Source organism: Azolla caroliniana, unplaced genomic scaffold (assembly GCF_043228905.1).
Source record: "Azolla caroliniana isolate FFs.n. ecotype wild unplaced genomic scaffold, voAzoCaro1.0.p SCAF_8, whole genome shotgun sequence".
Lineage (NCBI taxonomy): Eukaryota > Viridiplantae > Streptophyta > Polypodiopsida > Salviniales > Salviniaceae > Azolla > Azolla caroliniana.
The window spans coordinates 15930497-15955431 of record NW_028230443.1 but is presented as its reverse complement, the minus strand read 5'-3'; the positions used below and the strand labels follow the sequence as shown (position 1 = coordinate 15955431).

The 24935-nt window shown below is 42.3% G+C and overlaps 1 pseudogene; it reads left to right on the top strand.

Moving 5' to 3' along the window:
* Positions 1 to 11064: 11064 nt before the first annotated feature.
* On the top strand, positions 11065 to 12107 carry LOC147861091 (high affinity iron permease 1 pseudogene; annotated as a pseudogene).
* The last annotated feature ends 12828 nt before the right edge of the window (positions 12108 to 24935 follow it).

Below are 24935 nucleotides of genomic sequence, written 5' to 3'. Positions count from 1 at the left end.
TTCTTGACTCAACTCCTGCCCAATATTTCGCAAAATAATTGTCATCAAGATACTTTCCTCAAAGGTGATCATAAAGATCTGATGTTATTTCAGTGAAGCTAAGTATGTTAACTTCACGGATGCGACTTAGTGCATCAGCGACAGTGTTCATGGAACCTTTACGATATTGTATCGAAAAATCAAAGTCCTGGATGAGATCAACCCATCGTGCCTTACGACCTTTTAGGTCTTGTTGGTCACAAAAATATTTCAAGGAGTCGTGATCCATAGTTACCACAAAGCGATTTCCATAAAGATAATGGCGCCATGTTTTGAGCGCATGTATAACTGCAAATAACTCCTTTTCTTGAACGGTATACCGACATTGAGCAGAATCAAGTTTCTTACTCTCGAATGCTATTGGTTTACCATCTTGATATAAGACAGCACCTATAGCATAATCGCTTGCATCGGTTTCAACCTCAAAAGGTTTTGAAGGATCAGGTAAAAGAAGCGAAGGAGCCTTGCACACCAGGTCCTTGAGTTCCTTAAAGGCGAGGTCTAGTGTAGCATTCGAGACAATAGGTTTTGTAGACTTAAGCGTTTGACCTTTTAAAAGATCAGTAAACGGCGTCGTCAATTGGGAGTAATTACGAAGGGATTTTCGCAAAAACCCGATAAAACCAACGAATGATCGAACTTCTCGAATATTCCGAAGAGTGGGCCAAAGCTTGATTTTCTCAATGCGAGAAGGATCAATTTCAACTCCTCTTTCGGTTATGAGATGTCCAAGATAAGTAATTGATATCTTGAAGAACTCACATTTTGAAATCTTCACATAAAATTGTTTGTCACGCAATGTTTGTAAAACAAAGCGGACATGTTTAGCATGTTCTTGTAATGTACGGCTATAAACTAAAATATCATCCATGAAAATAACGACAAATTTTCCAAGTTGTTCTCGGAAAATGTCATTCATTTCTTGTTGAAATGTAGCCGGAGCATTGGTCAAACCAAAAGGCATAACCAAAAACCCATAAAGGCCATAGCGCGTACGAAATGCCGTTTTTGGAACATCGTCCTCACTTATACGTATTTGATGGTAGCTAGTACGAAGATCAATTTTCGTAAAATACTGAGCTCCCTGGAGACGGTCAATTAGATCGTTAGCCCGGGGCAATGGATACGAATTCTTGATCGTCACTTTATTCAAGCGTCGGTAATTAATACACATACACCATGTGCCCTCTTTCTTTTTAACCAAGAGAACTGGTGAACCCCATGGAGATTTACTATAACGTATGTAACCCATTCGTAAATATTCCTTGAGTTGCTTAGATACCTCATCCTCTTCGGATCAACTTAAGCGATAAGGAGGTATATTTATTGGTGCAACGCCAGGTACAATATCTATACGATGGTCTATATTACGTTTAGGAGGTAATCCATCTAGTAGTTCACTCGGAAAAACATCACGAAAATCATTTAAGATTTCATCAAGTTGTTGTTCAAAATATGTTAATTGAATCGAGACATTATCGATATTGTAAACGTGAATGTCCGAATCAAGTACACAATAAAATAGAGTAGAACAAGACAATTCGGATATTGATGGAGAGGAAACAATTGAGAGGGATTGTTTTTTTACACATTGAATAAAATGAGTACAATCGTTCAGCACAAAAGTTATTGAATAATGAACCCAATCAATAGATAAAGAAGAGTTTTTATTATAGAACCAGGGATAACCCAGTATTACATCAATGGTACAAAGATTCATTACATGGAAGTCTACCTCCTTTATATAAGTATCAATAGAAATTCCTAATGAATGAATTGCCCCGTTGATGTATTGTACTCTTCCATCAACTAAGTGCACCGTATAGGTGTGATCACTTACGGTGGGTTGGATTCCCCATATCTAAACCAAACGATCATTCACAAAGTTGTGTGAGCTTCTTGAATCAAACAAAAATTGTACAGGAGATCCATTGATATACCCGTTTGCACGTAGTAAATCATTGGGACCCAATACATTGTGAGGGAAAGAACATTGACAATTACTTAAATGATGTGTATAGACCTAAAGGACATTAGGATTCTGACCTTTATGGTCTGCAGTTTTAGCTTTGTTGTCGTGCTCTTTCCGTTGGAGCTTTCGACATTGCTCTTTTGTATGACCCTCGTTTTTGCAGAATACGCAAAAAGGATGTTGTCGCTTACAATCATGATCCATGAATTCGTTGGGTGTCTTGCGTTTCCCAGCGAATTGCGACTGCTTAGTCTCAGACGCTTCGTTGGGTTTGTTGTGGTCCTTCTTCGAAGTGCATTGATAGCGAAGAACTATTTCAACGGCCTCTTCGAAGGATTTTGGATCCTTATCGTGCACTATCCAGTGATAGTCCAAATTGGGGATGCCATTGACAAAACAAGCTATTAACCAATTGTCCCCTTCTAGACCCGATTTTTGGATTTAGGTTCTAGCATGGTGGACATAGTCTTCTAGCGGGGAAAACTTCCTGTTAGAGAGGTTCATTAAATCTTGAGTTGCCTCGGTTTGAGAGGGAGGTTGCAGAAATTGGCCCTTAAAAATTGTGAAAAAAATCTATCCAGGTGTCGGGCAATTTCCCCAAAGTTCAGAGCACACGCCACCACGTGGAAGCCTTACCCCCTAGTTCTCAGCCGACATATGCAATCTTCGTACTATCTAGCGTGGGATAGAGCTCAAAATGAGACTCCCATCAACCCAGCCACATGCAGATTGCTTCTTCGGTTCTTTCCTTTTTTTCTCCCGTGAATGGCTTAATGACAAACGATGGTTCATCATGTCGCTCATCAGGTCTATTAGTCTCACGTTGTAAACTAATGACACGTTCCTCGAGAGCACTTTGAGATTGTCGAAGTTCGGTCATCTGTTGAGCGGTGAAACTAAGGTATTGCCTTTTTGTGAAAAATACATCTCAATGGACATTAGTCCAGGAGGATTTCCTTGAGTTCCTTCTGCTTGAGCGGATGACATCGGGTCATTATTTTGAGCCATTGAATGATTATTTCTGGCAAAGAAATAGGATAAGGTCAGACAAATAGTCATAACATCATGTCCTGATGTAAACATATCATGGGCAAACATTAATCGATATCATGATCTCACGTCCTTACCCCTCTAGACGTATGAGATGAGGTTGAAGACCAGGTTACTATGGTAACACAAAGGTGTTTTAAAAACCATGGGGGTGACAAATTAATGTCTTTCCTTGATCTCTATATCGATTTTTTCATGGCGGCTCCCCGAGGCTCAACCATGTATGTTCGCATCATGAATAGTTTATACACGAAAAAAATGTTAACAATAAATTATGTTTCGGTGCCCACATATGTGGTTTCAGCTCTTTAAGTCCTATTACAAGGACCCCGAAGTGCACTTAGACCTCAAGTCCAAATATGTGTTATAGTCATATGTATCAACGATGTTGTATGGTCTTGGTCATATTTGAACTCGAGACCTCAAGAACAAATGCATTAAACACTTGAGCCAACCAAGTAGGTTGCTCCTCTTGAATGTTTAATATTTAATGCGTATAAGAGGTATGCGAGACATTTGCCCATATATGTTATTTTAAAAGAAACATATATGTCAAGAGTCCTTATTTCCCCCTCATTTACCACGAACTTTATTGGTACGTTACCTAACCTCAAGTCTCATAATTACGATGGCATACGCCAAAGTGCAACCTAATGGTCAAGCCAAATGAGCCCTCTTTTCGTAGTAGGCCAACGTGGCCCATCACATGGTTACGTCATTACGAATGCCTTTCGTAAGAATGATCTCATGGTGGCATCGCATCCATGTAATGAGGGAGGGATGTTGGATATGTGTGTCATAAGAGCGACCTCACATCAAGTGGGTCAAGCCCTACGTTCTCAACATCATTGTGGCTATAAGCATTTCTTTACGTAATAAAATCGAAGTCACCAACGGGGATGTCAACAATAAAAAATTGTTGAAAAAAGGGATGGTGACAACGCCATTCTCACAAAAATGTGAGGACGGCCATCAAAATCCTTTTCCCGAAAAGGAAAACATTCGATATTAAAATCACGTAATAACTTATATACATATATGTATATTATCACATATATACGATCCAATACGTATACACGTGACCACATATGCATATATTAAACAAATCGTTACATCAAATAGCCAAAAATGATGTGATCGAGATACGTAATCGAGGCATATAACCTCTACGCACACGAAACATCTAAAAATAAGGGTTAATCGTAATACGCAATTGAGGTATTGACCTCTTACGCATACGAGACCAAACGCATATCATTTACAACAAAATTGAGGTATTGACCTCATACGCATACGTAACATATGTATGTGAACGTAATACGCAATTGAGGTATTAACCTCGTACACATACGACACTAATCACATATTATTTATATGTCAAATGAGGTATTGACCTCGTGCACATATATAAACATTTTATATAACCAATTATACCACTTCAACATCATTGAATTAATGAAAACAAAATTACATATGACCATATACATGATTAGAAGGGAGAAGAAAAAATAGAAAAAAATAAGAAAGATTACCGAAGTTCCTTAGTTGATTGTTGTTTGGAACAAGGTCGACCGCACATTGATCGATCGCCATCCATCAAGAAGACAAAACCAACAAAAGAAACATTAGAACATGAGCTCTGATACCAACTATTAGAGATATGAACTAATGTAAGCAAAGGATAAGGATAAAGAATGGATAGATAGATAGATAGAAAGAAAGGGGAGAGAGAAAGAAGGGTGTCGATCCACCTGACCACCCCCGAGTGAAGGGATCGAGACGGACTCGAGACTCGATCGGCGTCCCATACCACCGTTGTGGCGTCGTGTCGTACCTGGTGCTGGCGCGCTCGCTACAAGAGTTGACCCACCACAAGAACAGAGTCTCGACATAGTCAAAAGATGATGAAATGAGGGTAGCTAGGCCTCTTATTTATAGCGATACCCAAGGCCCCCAGGCAAGTTCACACGTGGCCTAATGGGTTGTCTCAATTCGGAGGATTAAAAGTAATCTTCCCCTTCTTTACACTCTCTTTTAACCCTCACACTTATCCATGTGTATAGAATACTACGGTAAATTCTCACCACGGGATATTATACGGTCATGCCCGTAACAAGGCTGCCATGTTTACCTAGCCATTCACCAATGGGGACCACGCTATGGCCGATCTACCACAAAATATAGCTTGATCTTCTTAGGCATGTGGAGACGCTAGAGACTCTTCCAAAAGGTATTAAGCACCTCTTCAAGGATGCCTTATGTCCGACGGTTATTGGGTAAGGGACCCTCTAATTACACTTGTATAGCCCAACCCAATTTAGTGTTGTAATGGAAGAAGTGACGCAATCTGCCGCCTTATTCATATGGTCACTCCATATATTATACAAGACAAAAATATGAAATTTTTATTTACATTTATTAGGAATTTTAGCATAAATATAAAGTGCAATTAAGAAGTAGTTTAAACTGTCTACCATTGCCAACACAACTCTCTCTATCCTTTAGCTTGTTAGTAATCCTACTGTATGTTTATTCAAGGTGTAAAAGTTTATTCAAAGAGAGTCTAACACCCTTCATTCAAGTATTTATTTATATGTGGGTGTAATGTGACTCTGGGTACACAACATAACTATACCAATTCTTGTTGCAAGTAGTTGCACGAGTATTCACTAATGTGGCAAATGTCATATGTTTAGCTCACATGTTTTTTTTTCTTTCCCAAAAACTAGTACTTCGCATTAGTTAGCAAATAGAATACAACAAAGTTTGTCCAAATCCACAATGGGATCAACAACTCCAAAACTATCAAACAAAAGCAACAAAAAAACTCAACCGATCCTTAACTCAAGCAAAATTGAAATAAACCCTATTTTACCTCGACTTTACCCAACTAACTCTTTTCTACCAACATTATCTGGGTAACATGACTATACTAATGCACGTTTGTGTCAGCTATACATACATAATTACAACCCATGTACAATATTGGGAGCCATCGGTGGAAACAACCACCTAGGTGCTTGGTAATTCCACTTAGGCCTCGATGAAGATTTGACTAGCATGGGTGAGCTACTTCATTTCAGTAAGAACTTGGACCTTGCCCTTTCTGCTTCTTCCGAATCCCCTTGAATCGAATCATACCGATCGCGCAACCAAGCCACAAGATCAAACCAGATATTTAACATCATCTTCCCGCATGAGAGCTTTTGCTGCTGAAAAACAAACTTACAACGCCTAATCTAGATGTGCCAAGCCGTCAAACACGTCACCATAAGCCAAATCTCCTCAAAAAATTCAGAATTTGTGCCTGGTTTCACCCCATGACATTGGAACACGCTACCACCCTACACTATAAAGCTCACGTGTTATTACATTTAGATATGGATTAATGAACCTTCCCTCTCCACTGAGTTATACTAGACACCTTTGTTATGTATTATAAAATAGATTTCGCCTCAAATTAAACAATTAAGTTAATTTTCCATAAGAAAACACATTATTTGTCTTACAGGAATTTATGAGGATTATTAAAAATTAAATAATAGAGCTCATTGTGGTGATGGCATCATTCGAACAAAAATCTTTTTTTCTTCTTCGGAAATTAGATTAAATAAAGGGAGAACACTATTTTAAATATATTTAAGATACATATTTAAAGTTGTGGTGGTGAACAAACGTGATTGTTCTCAATGGAACTATTGAGAAATTTAAGCGGAGTTTTTTGAAGAGCAATAGAGGGACCCATTTTCAATTATTCAAAAAAGGGCATTTGATTCCCATACCAATGCTAGAATCTCAATGAGATTGCCATCTTGGCACGACATAAAAGAAAAAGAGTGTCTATTATCAACATACAATCTTGATGTATTGTATGCTCGGATAGAATGCTTCATACCAAGAGTAGGCATGTTGATTTAGAAGAATTAAATCTAGGTTCTAGCTAGATGAATTATATTCGTCTCTATTCAATGAAACAATAATTCATCGTCTCTATTATGTGAAACAACATTGGGTATCATTCCGTGGAAAGAAAGCATGTTGAATTTTAGCTACATTATGAATGCTTTAATTTATGAGAAGAAGCTTGTAGTTAGTAGAAGCCAGATGAACTAAACTAGTGAAGATTTTCATGTAGTTTCGTGATTGTACTTTGTCTCTTTCTCTCTCTCTATCCCTTGCTTGCTCGTTCATTCTCTTCGTAGAAATACATACATGATCATAATATCTCATTGAAATTTTTGAATTTTTAATGATTGTTATCATGGTAGAAGGGATGACGTGGTCACAGAATAAATCAAAGAAAAGTTACTTTATGTTTATAGGCGGATAAAGGTTATCAACTTAATTGGTAGAGCTACAATTTAAACCTATTAGAGAAGTGAAAACTTATACATGAACGATGCATGCTATGAAGATTCAAATCTAGAAAACAATCTTTGTGGATTTGATCTCTCTCTCTCTCTCTCTCTCTCTCTAATAAATCACAACAAAAGTTTGACAAGCTATGCTCATCCATATATGTAAAACTGAAAAGAACATTTGTGGTTAATGCAAAGTTACATAGCTAAGCTTGTGAGGATTTATCTTGTACTTGCCCTGCCCCTTTTTTGTATTTGTCCTTGAGAGATGAATATCACTTGCTTTTTACATGTTCGACATATATTGCAATTCATGAAAGCATGATGACACATAAGGGGGGCATGATAACCTTAGTGTTATACTTAAGAGATTGCCTAGAAGGTTCGTCTCATATGTGTATGGCTTATTCACATGTCAATAGAGACTTTGTGCTTCGAAGTATGACTATCGCTTCTTCAGAAGGAGACGCACATCAAGCACAATTCTATACTTAGGTCTCATGGGTCAATATTGGCCTCTACATGGATGCTAAATCTCTCTCTCTCTCTCTCTCTCTCTCTCTCTCTCTCTCCAAAAGATAACACCACAAAGATATAATATATCCTATGATCGCACAATGAATATCGTTGTCATGTGGGGACAAGCAAGACCAACGAAAAGTGATGAAGAATATAATATATTGAAGAAACTAGGAGGGTGGGGATACATGAAAGTTACTTTATGGGAAGAAGGGACAAACATATGAAAGGATGAGATAAGCCTCATTTCTGAACCTATTAGAGTAGGGAAAACCTATGTTGGAATCATGCTAGGCAAGATTTTGTGCAAAGTAATTTCTCACAATCTTAACACCTCAATACGAAACTTGGACTATTTTTTGCTAAAAGCATTGTACTAGGGCAAGCAAATGTATGTTCGAGATCTAGTAAGTCAGTGCCCTTCTACCTTATTGTCATGCTCCTCTCTCTTTGTTGGGAAAGTAGTGCGCTCGTTTGAGATTTTTGAGTTTGCCAGTTGGAAATACTCATAAAGAGTTGCTAAGTTCATCATACAAATTTATGGTATTTTCTCATACTTTCCTATTATATCATACATGAAAAATGAAAACCGACCACGTTGTAAAGAATACTTTCACAAACATTGCTCCTCAACTCAAGTCAACAACTAGCAAATCAAAGGTTAGGCCCTCAATTATATGCTCACATCCCCCTCTTTTCTAAGATCTCCGCATCTAGCACAGAAGGGCAAAAGTAGATTTAGGAATGTGACAATTATGATCCCTAAATTCCAGTTGTTCGAATGGTGTTTCGAGTGAGTGTGTGTATGTGCGTGCATGTCCACACACAAACTATCCCTCTATCTTAAATTAGACGTGAGAGTTCGTAGATTCCACAACTATAGATGCTCCTAATCAAGTCTAACATGAGCAAACACATGCACATGCACACCCATCATGCAGACACACACAACTCTCTCTCAAGACATGATAAAGGAGGTCCAAGATTTCCTCGATTGTAAATGTGAAGTCTAACATGGATGTGTGCGAAGGGACCACACACACATAAACAAACAAACACTCTTCTCTCTCCCTCTCTCTAAATGAAGATTAGATTAGATATTTTTTAGCATCCATAGAGAGGCCAATATTGACTCATGGAGGGGATGTCCCAGTTCCTCAAGCGTAGACATGAGTCACACACACGCGCGCGACCAATCAAGTTATTGATTTTTTTTGGAAGAAAAGGGAATACCTTCTTTCTCTTAGGGTGGGGGCAAGAAGACGAAGGGGAGAAAGAACCAAAGTCAACAAGAACAAGACACATACACACTACACTACCAATCAAAATTATAGATAGGTAGGAGATAGAAGGAAGGTATGTAGAGTCTAGAGATGGAGGGAGAAAAAAAAAAGATAAGGGGAGAGAGAGATTGCCTAATAGAGACCATGAACTCATGGGGTTCAACCCCTACATTCCACAACAACATCTAGTGAATCAAGAGATATGTATGAGGTATGTAATAGAGATGTGAGGGAATTGGGTTTCGAACCCCTACATTCCAACTTCCAAGTGGCATCTAGTGAATTGAATAGCTATCATCTATGTATGAAGTATGTATGTATGTCATGGAGAGGGAGAAAATTGAGTTTCAAACCCAAGACATAGTTGCAAAGTGCTTCTCTTCTCCTATTGTAACAAACTTACCACACAATACAACTTAGTAATAAGCTAATTACAATATGTAATGATAAAAAAAAGAGATTCAAGGAGAGAGACAGTGCAAGAATGCCCAGATGGATGTAGCTCAGTTGGTAAGGTTGCCCAATGGAGACCAGGTGGTCATGGGTTCAACCCCTACGTTCCATAGTGGCATCTAGTGAATTAAGAGATATATAAGAAGTATATAATAGAGAGGTGAGGAAGTTGGGTTTCGAACCTCGAACGCAATGCTTGTAGTGCTAACAACTTATCACTAGAGTAAGGTAATGACAATAAAAATTAAGAAAAAGACAATTCGAAGGCAATGCTTGTAGTGCTAACAACTAACCACTAGGGTAAAGTAATTATAATAACTAGTGCTAACAACTTACAACTAGGGTAAGGTAATTACAATAAAAATTAAGAAAAAGACACTGTGAGAATATAGAGAGAGAGAAGAATCAAGCAAAAGAGTGAGTGAGTGAATGTGTGTGTTTGCATGGATGGGGTGGGAGAAAGGGCCTCCCTCTCTCATTCCCTCTCTCTCTCTCTCTCTCTCTCTCTCTCTCTCTCTCTCTCTCTCTCTCTCTCCCCCTTTCTCTTTGTGTTTCTCGCTCGCTCGCTCGTGCATGTGAGAATATAGAGAGAGAGAAGAATCAAGCAAAAGAGTGAGTGAGTGAATGTGTGTGTTTGCATGGATGGGGTGGGAGAAAGGGCCTCCCTCTCTCATTCCCTCTCTCTCTCTCTCTCTCTCTCTCTCTCTCTCTCTCTCTCTCTCTCTCTCTCTCTCTCTCCCCCTTTCTCTTTGTGTTTCTCGCTCGCTCGCTCGTGCATGCGTACGCAATGCTTGTAGTGCTAATAACTTACCACTAGGGTAAGGTAATGACAATAAAAATTAAGAAAAAGACAGTTCGAAGGCAATGCTTGTAGTGCTAACAACTTACCACCAGGGTAAAGTAATTACAATAAAAATTAAAAAAAAGAGAGTGCGAGAATCTAGAGAGAGAATGGGGGAGAGAGAGAGAGAGAGAGAGAGAAGAATGAAGCAAAAGAGTGAGTGAATGAATGTGTGTGTGTATGTGTTTGCATGGATGGGGTGGGAGAAAAGAAAGGGGACGTCCATTTTGCTCTGAAAGGGCCTCTCTCTCTCTCACTCACTCACTCACTCTCTCTCTCTCTCTCTCTCTCTCCCCCCCTTCTCTTTGTGTTTCTCGCTCGCTCGTGTGTGCGTGCGTGCGTGCAAGTGTGTGTGGAGACCGGGGGGCATTCACACGCCGGCACGTGCGGGACTCGCACGTGCCACGCACAAACACACACACACACCCCCCCCCTCCCTACATCTCCACACCTCCTTTTAAATATGTATGTACATACTTCCCACCACACACACACACACAAAAAGCTCAAAAAACACACACATACCTCCACCTCTTGGTCTCTCCTGCCGCCGCCGCCTGTAGCTCCGCCGCTCCTGCCACCATGGTCCAGCTCTTCAGCGTGCCGGCGTTCTTCATACTATTCCGGGAGACTCTGGAGGCGTCCATTATCTTGTCGGTCATGCTGACGCTCATCAACAAGCTGGTGCCGGCGGGGGCTTCCCGGTCTCGCATGACCCGGCAGGTGTGGTCCGGCGTGGTGGCCGGCGTGGCCCTCTCCATGGCCGCCGCCGCCGTCTTCCTCTCCCTCTACTACACCGTCGCCAAGCGCGCCTGGGACCAGTCCGAGTCCCTCTGGGAAGGCATCCTCGGCCTCGTCGCCGTCCTGCTCATCACGCTCATGGCCTTCTCCATGCTCCGCGTCGACACGTGGCGCGCCAAGTGGGAGAAGAAGCTCACCAAGGTCACCGTCGACGCCCTCAACAGGGAGCAGAAGAAAGGCAGCATCAGCGATGGCCATGGCCATCCTAGCGATGGCTTCGCTCTCGAAGAGAAGCAGAGCAGGCGCAGCAGGTATGCGCTCTTCCTCATCCCCTTCACCGTGGTGCTCAGAGAAGGCGTGGAGGCCGTCATCTTCCTCGGCGGCATCGGCCTCGAAGGCTCCGGCACCGCCTACCCCATCCCTGCCATCGTCGGAGCTCTCTGCGGCATCGCCGTCGGCTTCCTCCTCTACCGCGGCGGCACCCATGCCGCCTTCAAGCTCTTCCTCACCGCCGCCACTCTCCTCCTGCTCGTCATCGCCGCCGGCCTCTTCACCGGCTCCGTCCACGAGCTGGAGGAGTACACAGACAACGAGCACTTCCTGTGGCAGCTCGATTGCTGCGACCCTGAAGGAAACAATGTCTGGTCCCTCCTGAATGCTGTCTTTGGCTGGAGAAACGAAGCCACGCAGGGTACGCTCTCTGCCTACATCATGTACTGGCTCTTCGTCCTCGTCGCTCTCCTCCTCCTCCGCTTCAAATGGCGCCGCGACGCCGAGCGCGACGCTCGCCTGGAGCAGGAATCCGCCACCATCTCCCTCTCCAATGTCTAGAAACCTTAAAAAAATCTGTTCATTCTTTAGCTTCTCAACTAAAAATTCCTTCTGCTTCTCTTCCTTTTTCTCTTTTCCTTTTCCTTTTCCCTTTTCCTTTTGCTTCTTCTGCTTCTGGTTATGGTAAATTCCTTCGGCTTCTTCTTCTGCTGCTTCTGTTTATGGCCAATTCCTTCGGCTTCTTCTGCTGCAGCTTCTGCTTGTGGCTAATCCCTTCGGCTTCTTCGGCTTCTTCTGCTTCTGGTCATGGCAAATCCCTTCCGATTCTGCTGCTTCTGATTTGCCACTTCTGCTTATGGCCAAAATTCCTTCGGATTCTTCTGCTTCTGATTTGCCACTTCTGGTTATGGCAAATCCTTTCGGATTCTTCTGCTTCTGATTTGCCACTTCTGGTTATGGCCAAAATCCTTTCGCCTCCTTCTGCTTCTGATTTGCCACTTCTCGTTATGACCAAAATCCCTTCGCCTCCTTCTGCTTCTGATTTGCCACTTCTCGTTATGACCAAAATCCCTTCGCCTCCTTCTGCTTCTGATTTGCCACTTCTGCTTATGGCCAAAATCCCTTCGCCTTCTCCTGATTCTGCTTATGGTCAAAATCCCTTCGCCTCCTCCTGCTTCTGCTTATGGCCAAAATCCCTTCGCCTTCTCCTGCTTCTGCTTATGCCAAATCCTATCGCCTTCTTCTGCTTCTGCTTATGCCAAATCCTTCCCTAGCCAACATTTTGTTGACCATATATAGATTTTAATGCAGGGATGGCCTCTGATAAAAATCTATCTAAAATCTGTCTGATTATACATTACCTAGATTAATACATTGGTTTGGTAGCAGTGATCCGCCCTCCTCCTCCCTCTCTCTCTCTTTTGTAAATGTGAGTTTCCATTTCCTTCCCCTTCTTGTAGCTAACTAGGATATCTAATGATCGATGAATACACACAGAGATTCATGGTCTTTTCTTTCTTCCACAAATAATTAAATTATGCTTTCTTCTCTGAAGCAGCTCCTCCTTCCTTTCCACAAAATCAACAAAATAGTATAAAAAAAACAAAAAAAATAATCTAGTAATAATGATTCAATCTATGATGTGCTTTTATTTATGAAGTCAGTCTCTTCCATTTTACTCTCTGTTTTGTTTTTTGGAAAAACAAAATCGATTATCATTGGGTTCCTGCATTGAATGGATCAATCTGTGATCATTGTTTTCACTCTTTTATTAAAGTCGATCCTGTGGGCTTCTTTTAATGAATGTGATCATCAACAAAGTTTAGACTTTTTAAGTGTAGTTAGTGTTTAGGTTGTTAATAAACCTTATCTATGTATGTATATAGGTGTCACACTCACAAAAACCTTTTTTAAGTTAACCCTCTTAAGTTAGCCTTTTTCCTTTTTTAGGAGACACTAACAACTGTATCCACTAGTTAGCCACCCCATTCTTCTTATTTTATAAGATAAGAAGGGATCGTGTAAAATGAGTAGCCGAAATAGTGAACAAACCGGGCCAAATACGACGCATTTGGGTAGAAAGTGCCACATTTTGGAACCCCTACTATTTTTTTACTATTTTCCCCCGACAAAGGTATAGATTGATACATCGATCCATTCTTTCAACTTCCACAAGAGAGACAGATTGATTGATTCTTTGAACTTAGAGCCACTTGGAGACAATGTGAAGTGTATGATTCTTTGAACTTTAACGAGAGAGATTCTTTGAACTTGGAGATAGCTACAAACTTATGTCCAAGTGTATGATTGTAATCTTGCTACAGGTGTATATCCAAGTGTATGATCGTGAACTTGCTAGTTGGAGACTTATGTCGAAGACACAATACCTTGGGTAATTTCCTTTTTGCTAAGTTCTTACGAACTTGTCCTGCCTCCCCATCATTTTCTACGAGCATGTGCATAGTAAAGAAGGGAGAACTTTCTTTGATTAGCACCAAGGCTTTTCCCCAACGCTAGTGGCAATGATTGAATGCCTTAGGGTAATGTTGTTCCATATACACAATGATAATGATATGTAGCATTTTCTTTAAGGGTGGAAGAACCAGACTTGGTGCTAATATGCTCTAACAGCTTGTCATGACCCAAAAGCTTGTACCTTTTGTTGATAATACGTGTACCAAGTTAGATACGTTTCCAAGCAAATGGAGATTGGTACAAAGCCTTTTCTTGAACTCTTGTGGTTTGAACACCTTAGGCCAAGGTTGTTCCACATATCCACTTACACATGATAATATGTATAGCACTTTATGAGAGGAAGAACCACACTCGACTCTAACGCTCTAGTGGCCATGATCCAAATGCTGGTACCTTGTACCAAGCTAATTACGTTAATAGAGAATATCTCTTTTTGTTTGTCTCGTGTGATCCCTTAGTAACAATATATCATGCCAAGAGACAATGTCTCCGTTGTCCTTCTCAACACCTCTTGCAATTTTCAATTTTGGGGCATGAGAGAAGAAATTTATTACCAATCTTTTGGTACAATGTCATGTATAGTGCTACATCTCCTATTTCTCCAAATTTATTTGTGGAAAGACACTAATGTCATGTCAACACTTCTCGAGTTTCGAAATTGACCTTGTGAAGAACGGGCATACACCTCTTCAAGTTTGGACACCATGTGCTTCTAACTTATGCCAGCTCTTCTCTAGTCTCAAAATTTACCTTCCAAATTTTAACAATGAGTTTTAACCTACTATCAAAATGACAAAAAGTCCTTTCCCGGTATAAAATAGTAACTCTTCTTGAGTTTAGAAAATTTATCATGGTGGAAAAAGGATAAATCCTTTTAAAGGAAACGGGACAATCTTCATAATTCAACCATGAAATAGGCGAATGAACATACAGAGAGAGGGAGATTGAGACAACCAAGCTCATAGTCATGACTCGTGAGAGAGTTCGGCAATGAAGTATTGTACTCAATGTGATTCAATTTTTGTTTGCAATGGTATTGTTTTGAACATGTCAAGGATTCTAGAAACTATTTTATGAAACCATGTGTTTTTAAACAAGCTATTACAATGCATACGGAAGCCAATGCTATAGTTTTTTACCCTTAGGTTTGAGGAAATTGATTTATAAAATACCATGGTTTTAGAATATTATTAGATACCTCCCATACTATTAAATCATGCCGCACATAAGTGGCAAGTGAGCTCGTTGCTCTCGAATCTACAACACTAGTGGGAGTTCTTGACAATCCTCTAATAACTCCACTACTGCGCATCCCAACACTTCTAATGATATCCAACAACCAGTAATGCTTCCATATTTGAATACATTTTTCTCTGAGTACAATACACTCCTAATCGTGTGAGAGTTCATGCTTCCATATTTGAATACATTTTTCTCCGAGTACAATACACTCCTAATCGTGTGAGAGTTCATACTTCCATATTTGAATACATTTTTCTTCGAGTACAATACAATCCTAATCGTGTGAGAGTTCTGATCTCTATCTGCCATATAATTTCTGTAGCCATATTTTTGCTTAGTCAATTTTTTTTACATATTTCATTTTACCCCAATTATGTAGATACTTATTATATTCTTTTGCCTTTGAAATTCCACAAATATTTTCGAGAATAAATAGGTTTAAAATTTACAAACGCAATGTTTCCAAATTGCACTTTAGCATAAAATATCTAGTTTCACATCAATTTATATATTCCTTTGCTTGCCATGAGGACATCTAGAATGGTCCTTGTCTTAACACTACATTGAAATACGTGAGTCATTGAAAGAAACTTATTCATCAACAAATTCGAATGGAACATTGCTTGAATTTAGAAACTGTTTAGGTTTCAAAGGTATAACACAGCCTAGTGGCGTCTGTTGTTGACACATACCTTCTTATATGGATTGACTTATATTTTTAAAGTGCAGTTATATGACAAGAGCCATTTATTCATCGACATCTGAAATTTGATTTAAGTTAGACTTGCATGATGAGAAACCTGATATGTTATGTTTGTTGTTTGATGGGCATTGGACACTTCCCGAATTATTATGACACTTGGTCCCTCGCAAGTGTATCATCAGTCAATCAGTTGTCCCTTTAATGTAATTATAACTAGTTAGGATCGTGTCACATGTGTGCCAAGGCTTATTTTTTATTTTTGAGGGTGAATGAAGTTTGTTCTATTGTCAACCATATTATTCTAAAAGTTTGCCAATCGTCAAAATCCTCCATTTAAAAGAGATTCTTAATGAATTATGGTCATAGCTAGTACCCACCAACAAAAGTAAATGCCTAAAAGAATGATAATAGACTATCATACTAACCATGTTACGAATATCCTTTAATTTATCATCGTGTGTGTTTTTTAAAGTTTTTCATGAACCTTATCTTCGCTTGTTTTTCGCTTCCATGAGTTTCTTATTAATCTCATAATTGTGAGTCGTGACCCATCTATGTTCTATTTAATTTTGAAATATATGCCTCTATACTTTACCAGTCTTCTGTCTCAGGCAACAAAATTATCTTGGCCGTTTGGTTATGGACATTCATTTGTATGGTTGTATCTTGGAGGAAACTATCAAATGCACTTTTACAACCCCAAAAAAATGAAGAATTTGTATAATGACTACCATATAAAACACTTCGGACTTGAACCCTGTGACTCTTCCAAAATTCAAGATGAGCTTATGAATTATATTGAATATTTTTTCACAACCGAAGTGTGGTTGGGTCAAGGTAACATCAAGTCTTTTAGAAGATGATCAAAGCCTTGATTTCAAAAAGCATTTTAAAAATCGTTGTCCTAACTCCTTACCCTTGTTTCTCATTGAATTTCATGTTATGAAGTAGTCATAGGTAAGTATGAGGCTACATTAATGTAACCAATTTTTTTTTTACATCAATGCACAAATTCTCTTGGATGCATTTGCAATATCCTCATTGAAGGGCTTCCATAGTTATTCACGACACTACTATGATTTTCACAATAATAACGAGCAATATCATGATTGTAATAACGAGCAATAATAAAAAGTAAAAATATATGGTGTCGTTATGGTGTATATATTGTGGCTAGATTATAGATAGTTGTGGAACAAGGTGAAAGATGAGAATTTGAAAATTGTAAACTATGTCCATGACAACTATTATTGATGCAAAAGCAACAATCTTGATAGAATGAATTTATTACAAAACAAGTACACATTTGGAGTCTTTGGTAGTATGCCACACTTGCCTCCCTCATGCTTATCGCTACATGAAGAGTATTTTACTATGAAATTGATGGAATAAGGTTTGGTGATACTTGAACTCAAGGCCCTACCTAACACTATAATAAGATCATCTTTGTTTAATTGTTTATTTTCCATTTGTTCATAATTAGGTAATTAAATTAGTACCTAATTATGTGATTAAGTTAAGCGGAAGATTATGTGATATGTGTGTGTATGCGCGCGCGCGTGTGTGTGTGTGTGTGTGTGTGTGTGAGAGAGAGAGAGAGAGAGAGAGAGAGAGAGAGAGAGATACACTTATGAACAACACAAGATGGGGGATGAGTAACTATGTTAAATTAGCATTATCATCATTAAATACAAAAATACCCACAATGAGGTATATATACATCTCATGTGCAAAGGTGCACATGTGTGAGTAGAATATAGGTACAAAAGTGTAAGTCCTATACTAAATGTACTTGGGAGTGGAGGATCTAGAATATCCCACTTAAGTACAAGGTCCTATTTAAGGCGTTCTAGTCAACACTTCTAACTAGATTCTATCTAGGTAACTACGAAGTTACATGGTTGACTAACTAACTAAATTAAGTTGAGCTTGATCTCTCAACATGCCCCCTCAAGCTCAAGTGTGAGGCGTCCGACATCCGCTTTGGCTTTCGACGTTGTCCGGCTTTCAATGTCCGCTTCTGTGCGGCTTCTGTGCGGCCTTCGGCTTTCTTTGCCGTGGCAATCTCGGGTCCTCCCCCTCAAGCCGGTGACGAAGGCTTGTAGTGTGTGGGCGAAGGCTGACTACTTCCACCCATCGTGGGTTACGAGCCACTTCGGTGGAGCTCTTGGGCTCTAGTTCAGCCGCTACCTTCATCGCGAAGGCATAGTGATGGGCCATGTACTTGTTGTAGCCGTGCCGAGTGATGAGGTTCTTCGCTCTAGATGAGCGTGAAGTTTTTCGCTCGGCGATGTGAGCGCCTTCTTTGCCCCGGGTGTCCGCATGATGGGTACAACGAACTCACTGTCTAGTGAGGGAGCCAACGTATCCGAATCACTGTTGTCGGGGTGGTCGACTTCGTATTCGGGCATCTTACATTTGCCTTTGTCCAAGTTCGTACTTGGCCGCGACGTGCTTGGGTTGCGTGGGGGCTCTTGTGGCCCACTAGGCCTTGCCGTAATCGGACTTTCTTCGAACATGTGTTCGAAGCGATCTCCATCTTCTACCTCTTGTTCGGCAGATTCCAGGTCGAGCGGAGTCGGAATCGTTGTAGTGCCTTTCGGCTCCGGATCGTTTGCGTGAGTCGGGTGGGAACCGCCGAGGTTTTGGACTAGGAAGAGGAGAGTTTTAAGGCTAATAAGAATATAAATATGTTGTAAGAAAGAGTTATAGCAAACTCGTGAATCCCACGAGTGTATTGTATTAGATTAATCAATATGAATATAAGAATATAAACTTCGGTTGAAAGAGAATGATATAGAATTCTCGTGAATCCCACGAGTATAGTTTATTAATTGGTGTTTTTTAGAAACATATCCAGTTTCCAAATATTTTTCACACACAATTACATTGTGCTCCCCATCCTTATGTAGTGATGAGGAAGTCTTAGTAATCTATGCTTTTTCACTAACTATAGACCCCATGCTTTTCCTATAGATAGACTATATGCTTTATCTAAAGTGATCATGCTTTTTTTCTAACTTGTGCGTTTTTTATCATGCACGCTAGATGTGTATGTGTAGCTTTTTCTTTTGTTATGCGTTTTTCTAATGTTTATCCTAGCGTGAATTTACCTTTCTATGTGGGACATCTATGCTTTAACACTAATGAAATGCTAGTGTAATGGTAAGACATTACATTATTAACATGGAGGTGCAAGGTTCGAATCTTGCCCTATGCATGTTCCATTTATTTTGCTATTTTCTTCTATTTCTTCATTTTTTATTGAATCTAATACTATATACGTTTTTCACGTAGTGTACAAAATACACTACGACATCGTAGTTGTCTCTGGTGCGTACCAGGATGCGGACTCGTCGAAGACTACGTCTCGAGTTATCCAAACCGCTCGGGTAGAAGGGTTGTAGCACTTGTATGCCTTCTTCTCCGATGAGTATCCTATGAGGATACATTCCTTTGACTTCGCGCCAGGCTTCTGTCAGCTTTCGTTTGGGATGCATACATTCGCAATGCTTCCGAACACCTTGAGATGCGATAGGATCAGCTTCCTTTCGACGAGGAGCTCATAGGGAGTTAGCTCATGCACTCCATTAGTGATGCATCGATTCATGAGATAGACGGCCGTGGATGCCGCTTCGGCCCAATAGAGGTTCGACATGTGCTTCTCATGCATCATGGTGCGTGCTACCTCGAGTATTTGCCGATTCTTCCTTTCGGCGACTCCATTTTGTTGGGGTGTGTGTCGGCATGAGAATTCTCTCCGAATGCCTTCACTTTGGGGGTAGGAGGTGAATTTATCGGAGAAGTACTTGACAGGAACTACACGCTCCCTGCGTAACGCTCGGCCACAACCGAGCTTAGAATCAAACACAGAAAACGGGGAATGAACACACAACACAAAGGAGAGAAGAGTACACAGGATGTTTAACGTGGAAAACCCTGAGAGGGGAAAAAAAAACCACGGGAGTCCACAGACTCCAAACTATCACTATATCACAATGATTACAACAATGACCTCACAGAGGCAACGACCTTGTGCTCACAATCTTCGCCACAGGCGGCGGTTACAACAGAGGCAACAACCTCTTCCTCTCTCTCTCTCTCTTTGTACACTATTACGCACTCTCTAGTCTTTTTCCAACAAGAATGACAACAACTCACATAACTAAAGTTTGCCCTAAGTCATATTTATGCTAATATGACTTTTCGGCTATTTACAAATATAGCCACGATGGACTCTCAGAAACATATTTACGAATATGTCTCTTCATCCGGTGAGCACTCCTCACCGGGCTTGCATCATCCAGCGCTTGCTGGGTACTCGTCATTCGGTTCTCACCGGGTCTTCCGTTTCCGGGTACTCGTCATCCGGTTCTCACTAGGTCTGCACCATCCGGCTCTTCGTAGCTAGGTACTCTTCATCCGGTTCTCACCGGGTCTGCACCATCCGGCTCTCCGTAGCCGGGTACTCTTCATCCGGTTCTCACCGGGTCTTCACCATCCGGCTCTCCGTAGCCGGGTACTCTTCATCCGGTTCTCACCGGGTCTTCACCATCCGGAGGAACCTGTTTCCTAACAAACTCCCCCTTCACTCCGGCATGGGATGTCTTACTAGTTTGATCTGCTTCCGGCATACATCCATCTTGTCAGGTATCAGTACTTTGGTCAGCATATCTGATCCGTTCTCGGCCTTGTGGATCTTCGTCAGCATGAACTCCTGGTCATCGACTCTTTCCCGGATCCAGTGATACCTTCGCTGGATATGCTTCGTTCGGGAATGGTAGGCCGCATTCTTAGCAAGGTGGATGACACTTTGACTCTCACAATAGAGCCGGTATTCATCTTGCCGGATACCGAGCTCTCCGATGAAGTCCTTCATCCATAATATTTCCTTGCCGGCTTCCACAACCGCCATGTACTCCGGCTCTGTGGTTGACAGCGCAACCGTCTTCTGCAGCCTTGACTACCACGAAACAACTCCCCCTGCATATGTCATTACATACCCGGATGTAGACCGGCTGGTATCCACATCAGCCGACATGTCCGAATCGGTAAAACCGTCAAGTTGAGGTTTACCGGAGCCGAATCGGAGACACATATTTGAAGTGCCCTTCAAGTACCGGAGTATACATTTGACCGCGTTCCAGTGCTCCTTGCCGGGATTGCTCATAAACCGGCTCAACACTCCGACTGCGTATCCTATATCCGTTCGGGTACACACCATTGCGTACATCAAGCTCCCGACGGCAGAGGCATATGGAACCTTCATCATATCCGCCTTCTCTGCTTTCGTCTTCGGGCTTTGCTTACCGCATTTTCGGAAGTGTCGATCCGACCGGTTTCGCATCTGACATGTTGAACCGCTGAAGCACCTTTGTCACGTACTTCTTCTGTGACAGCCACAGTTGCTTCGTTGGCCGGTTCCGGATGATATGCATCCCCAACATTTGTCTTGCCGGACCCAAGTCTTTCATTGAGAAGGTCCGGTTGAGAGCCTTCTTCAGCATCCGTATTTTGGCTTGGTCCCGTCCAACGATCAACATGTCGTCCACATACAGAAGGAGTATCAGGAAGTCGCCTCCTTCGAACTTCTTCACAAACACGCAATGATCGGACTTCGTCTTGTGGTACCCTTGATCAGTCATGAAGGAGTCAAACTTTCGGTACCATTGCCGGGGGGCCTGCTTCAACCCGTAGAGGCTCTTCTTCAACTGGCAAACCAGGTGCTCCTTCCCTTTCTCCACGAATCCTTCCGGTTGCTGCATGTAGATCTCCTCTTCGAGGTCACCGTGAAGGAATGCCGTCCTCACGTCCAGCTGCTCTACCTCGAGGTCCATGCTTGCCGCTATACTCAGCACCATCCGGATGGAGGTCATCTTTACTACCGGGGCAAATATCTCACGCCCTTCTTCTGCTGGAACCCCTTCACCACGATCCCGGCTTTGTATCTCGGGTGGTTGCCGGTATCTCCCGGTTTCAACTTGTACACCCACTTATTTCGGAGTGCCCGCTTTCCTTTCGGCAACTCCACCAATTCGTACGTATGGTTCTCATGCAGGGAATCCATCTCATCCTGCATGGCACTTAACCATTTTCGGCTGTGGGTGTCATCCTTCGCTTCTTCGAAGCTTTCTGGCTCCCCCTCATTGGTTAGCAGCACATGCTCTACATCCGGAAATCTTTGGGGGGCCTTCTCTCTCTGAGAGGATATCTTCGTCTCTGGGCTTCGGTAACCAGCTCCTCCATTTGCTCTTCATCCGAATCCGATTCGGGGTCTTGGCCGGTTCCGGTTTCAGCTTCCTCTACTTCTTCTTCTGCTGGTTCGGTATCCTCACCGTAACCGGCTGGTTCCTCGAGTGTTAACCGCTCTCTTGCCGGCTGGGTCTACTCATCGTAGAATCGATCCTTACCGGTCGACTCAGAGTTCATTATCTTCTTCTCCGACTCCCAGTCGGCGAGCGTCCTGTCCTCCATGAAGATAATATCTCGACTCCGGAATGCCTTCTTGTCGACCAGGTCCCACACTCGGTAGCCGAACTCATCGTCGCCGTAACCGAGGAATATGCATGGCCGGGTCTTCGGATCTAGTTTTCCTCTCCGGTCCTTAGCTACATGCACATACGCAAGACACCCGAATACCTTCAGATGCCGGTAGGACACTTCCTTACCGGTCCAGACTCTCTGTGGCGTGTCTCCATCCAAGGGTAATGAGGGTGATCTGTTTATCACATATGTCGTTGTCGACAGTGCCTCAACCCAAAACTTCTTGGGTAGTTTTGCATGCGCCAGCATACTCCGGACCCTCTCCATTATGGTTCGGTTCATCCTCTCGGCCAACCCGTTTAGTTTTGGCGTCTTTGGCATGGTAAATTCGAGCCGGATTCCCTTCGAGCGACAGTACTCCTCGAATTGCCCCCGGTATTCTCCTTCGTTATCTACTCGAACCGCCTTCAGCTTCCAGCCGGTTTCTCTTTCCACTCTCGCGTGGAGCTCTTTGAAGACGGATAGCACCTGATCCTTCGTCTTCAACGGTGTGGCCCACAGCTTCCGGCTGTGGTCATCTATGAACTTCACGAAGTACTGCGATCCTACATGTGACTTCGTGTCCACTTGACACATATAAGTATGCACCAACTCTATTGGTGCATTATGTCTCATCAGCGGCCTCGATCGGAAGGAGGTCCGGTTTTGCTTTCCGGCCAAACAATCAGTGCACTTCTCCAAGTGCACGTTCTTCACTGGAATGAGGTTGTCGTCTGCAAGCCTCTTCATCCCCTTCTCGCTCATGTGACACAACCTTTTGTGCCACAACTCACCGGTAGTGTCGGATGCCACGTTCACTTCCTCCGGACATAACCGGGCATTCATCAGGTACAACGTGTTTACTTTCCGGGCCCGAGCCACAATCAGGCTCCCTTTCCTAAACTTCATAACACTGTTCCGGATGCTACCCATGTAGCCTTCATCATCTAGCCGACCGACCGATATCAGGTTCAGACGAACCTCCGGAACGTGTCGGACATCCTTCAACAGCATCTTGCATCCGATTGGTGTTGACAACCACATGTCTCCTATGCCAACGATTCGGCATGTACCTTCATTCCCCATCCGGACACAGCCGTGATCAACGACTGAGTAGGATGAGAAGCATTTCCGGTCTGGGGTAAGGTGGAACGACACTCCGGAGTCGACCACCCAGGTCATCTTGTCGCTGGCAAGGTTTAGCTCACTTTCCTCGGTGATGAGCATCAACTCTTCTTCACTTGCCGCGATTGCCGTCGTTCCCTTCCGGTCTGTTCCCCTCCGGTCTTTATCGTTCCGGTCTGGTGTCCTCTTCGAATCAGTACCGTCGGTTTCCTTGTCTTTACGGAAATTCCGATAGTTCTTCTGGAAGTGTCCCGGCTTACCGCAATAGAAGCAAGTAGGCCTCCCCCTTGACTTTGACCGTGTCCCTGACTTTTCCCGGTTTTGGGGACTACGGTTTCTATGTCTTCCGCGTTTCGATTCGGTAAGGAGCGCTTTGGAGTCGGAGCTCGTATCCTTATCTTTCCGATGTGCCTCCTCATCTAGTAAGCTCGACTTCACTCTTGCTAGGGATAACCGTTTCCCTTCCGGCCCGGCGTTGCCCAAAGTGACAACCAACGTCTCCCAGCTATCTAGGAGGGAACCGAGCAGGAGTAGCGCTAGTACCTCATCGGAGAGAGGTACTTCCAATGAAGTTGCCTGGTGGATCAACCCCTGGAAGGCATTCATGTGCTCCGCCATGCTGGAGCCATCTTGGTACCGGAGTCTTACTAGCTTCCAAAATACCGAAACCTGATTAACAATATTTTTGTTTTGAAACATAATGTCGATCTTCTCCCAGAACTCATGAGCCTTGCTCTCTTCATTGAAGTTTTTGTATAGGCTCATGTCGATGAAGCAACGTATGTACACCGTTGTCTTCATGTGCATCACCTCCCATATCGTGGCGTCGATTTTGTCCGGTCTCTTGTCCCCAAACTGAACCGGCAACCAAAGATCTTTAACCACGAGCATGTCCCTCATCTTCGACTTCCACACCGAATAGTTGGAGTCAGTGAGCTTGAACATGCCTCCCAATGAATCGTCCATTTTCTGTGTTGCTTTGCTCTGATACCAATCTGACAGGAACCACACACTCCCTGCGTAACGCTCGGCCACAACCGAGCTTAGAATCAAACACAGAAAACGGGGAATGAACACACAACACAAAGGAGAGAAGAGTACACAAGATGTTTAACGTGGAAAACCCTGAGAGGGGAAAAAAAAACCAGGGGAGTCCACAAAATCCAAACTATCACTATATCACAATGATTACAACAGTGAGTTCACAGAGGCAACGACCTCGTGCTCACGATCTTCGCCACAGGCGGTGGTTACAACAGAGGCAACAACCTCTTCCTCTCTCTCTCTCTCTCTCTTTGTACACTATTACGCGCTCTCTAGTCTTTTTCCAACTAGAATGACA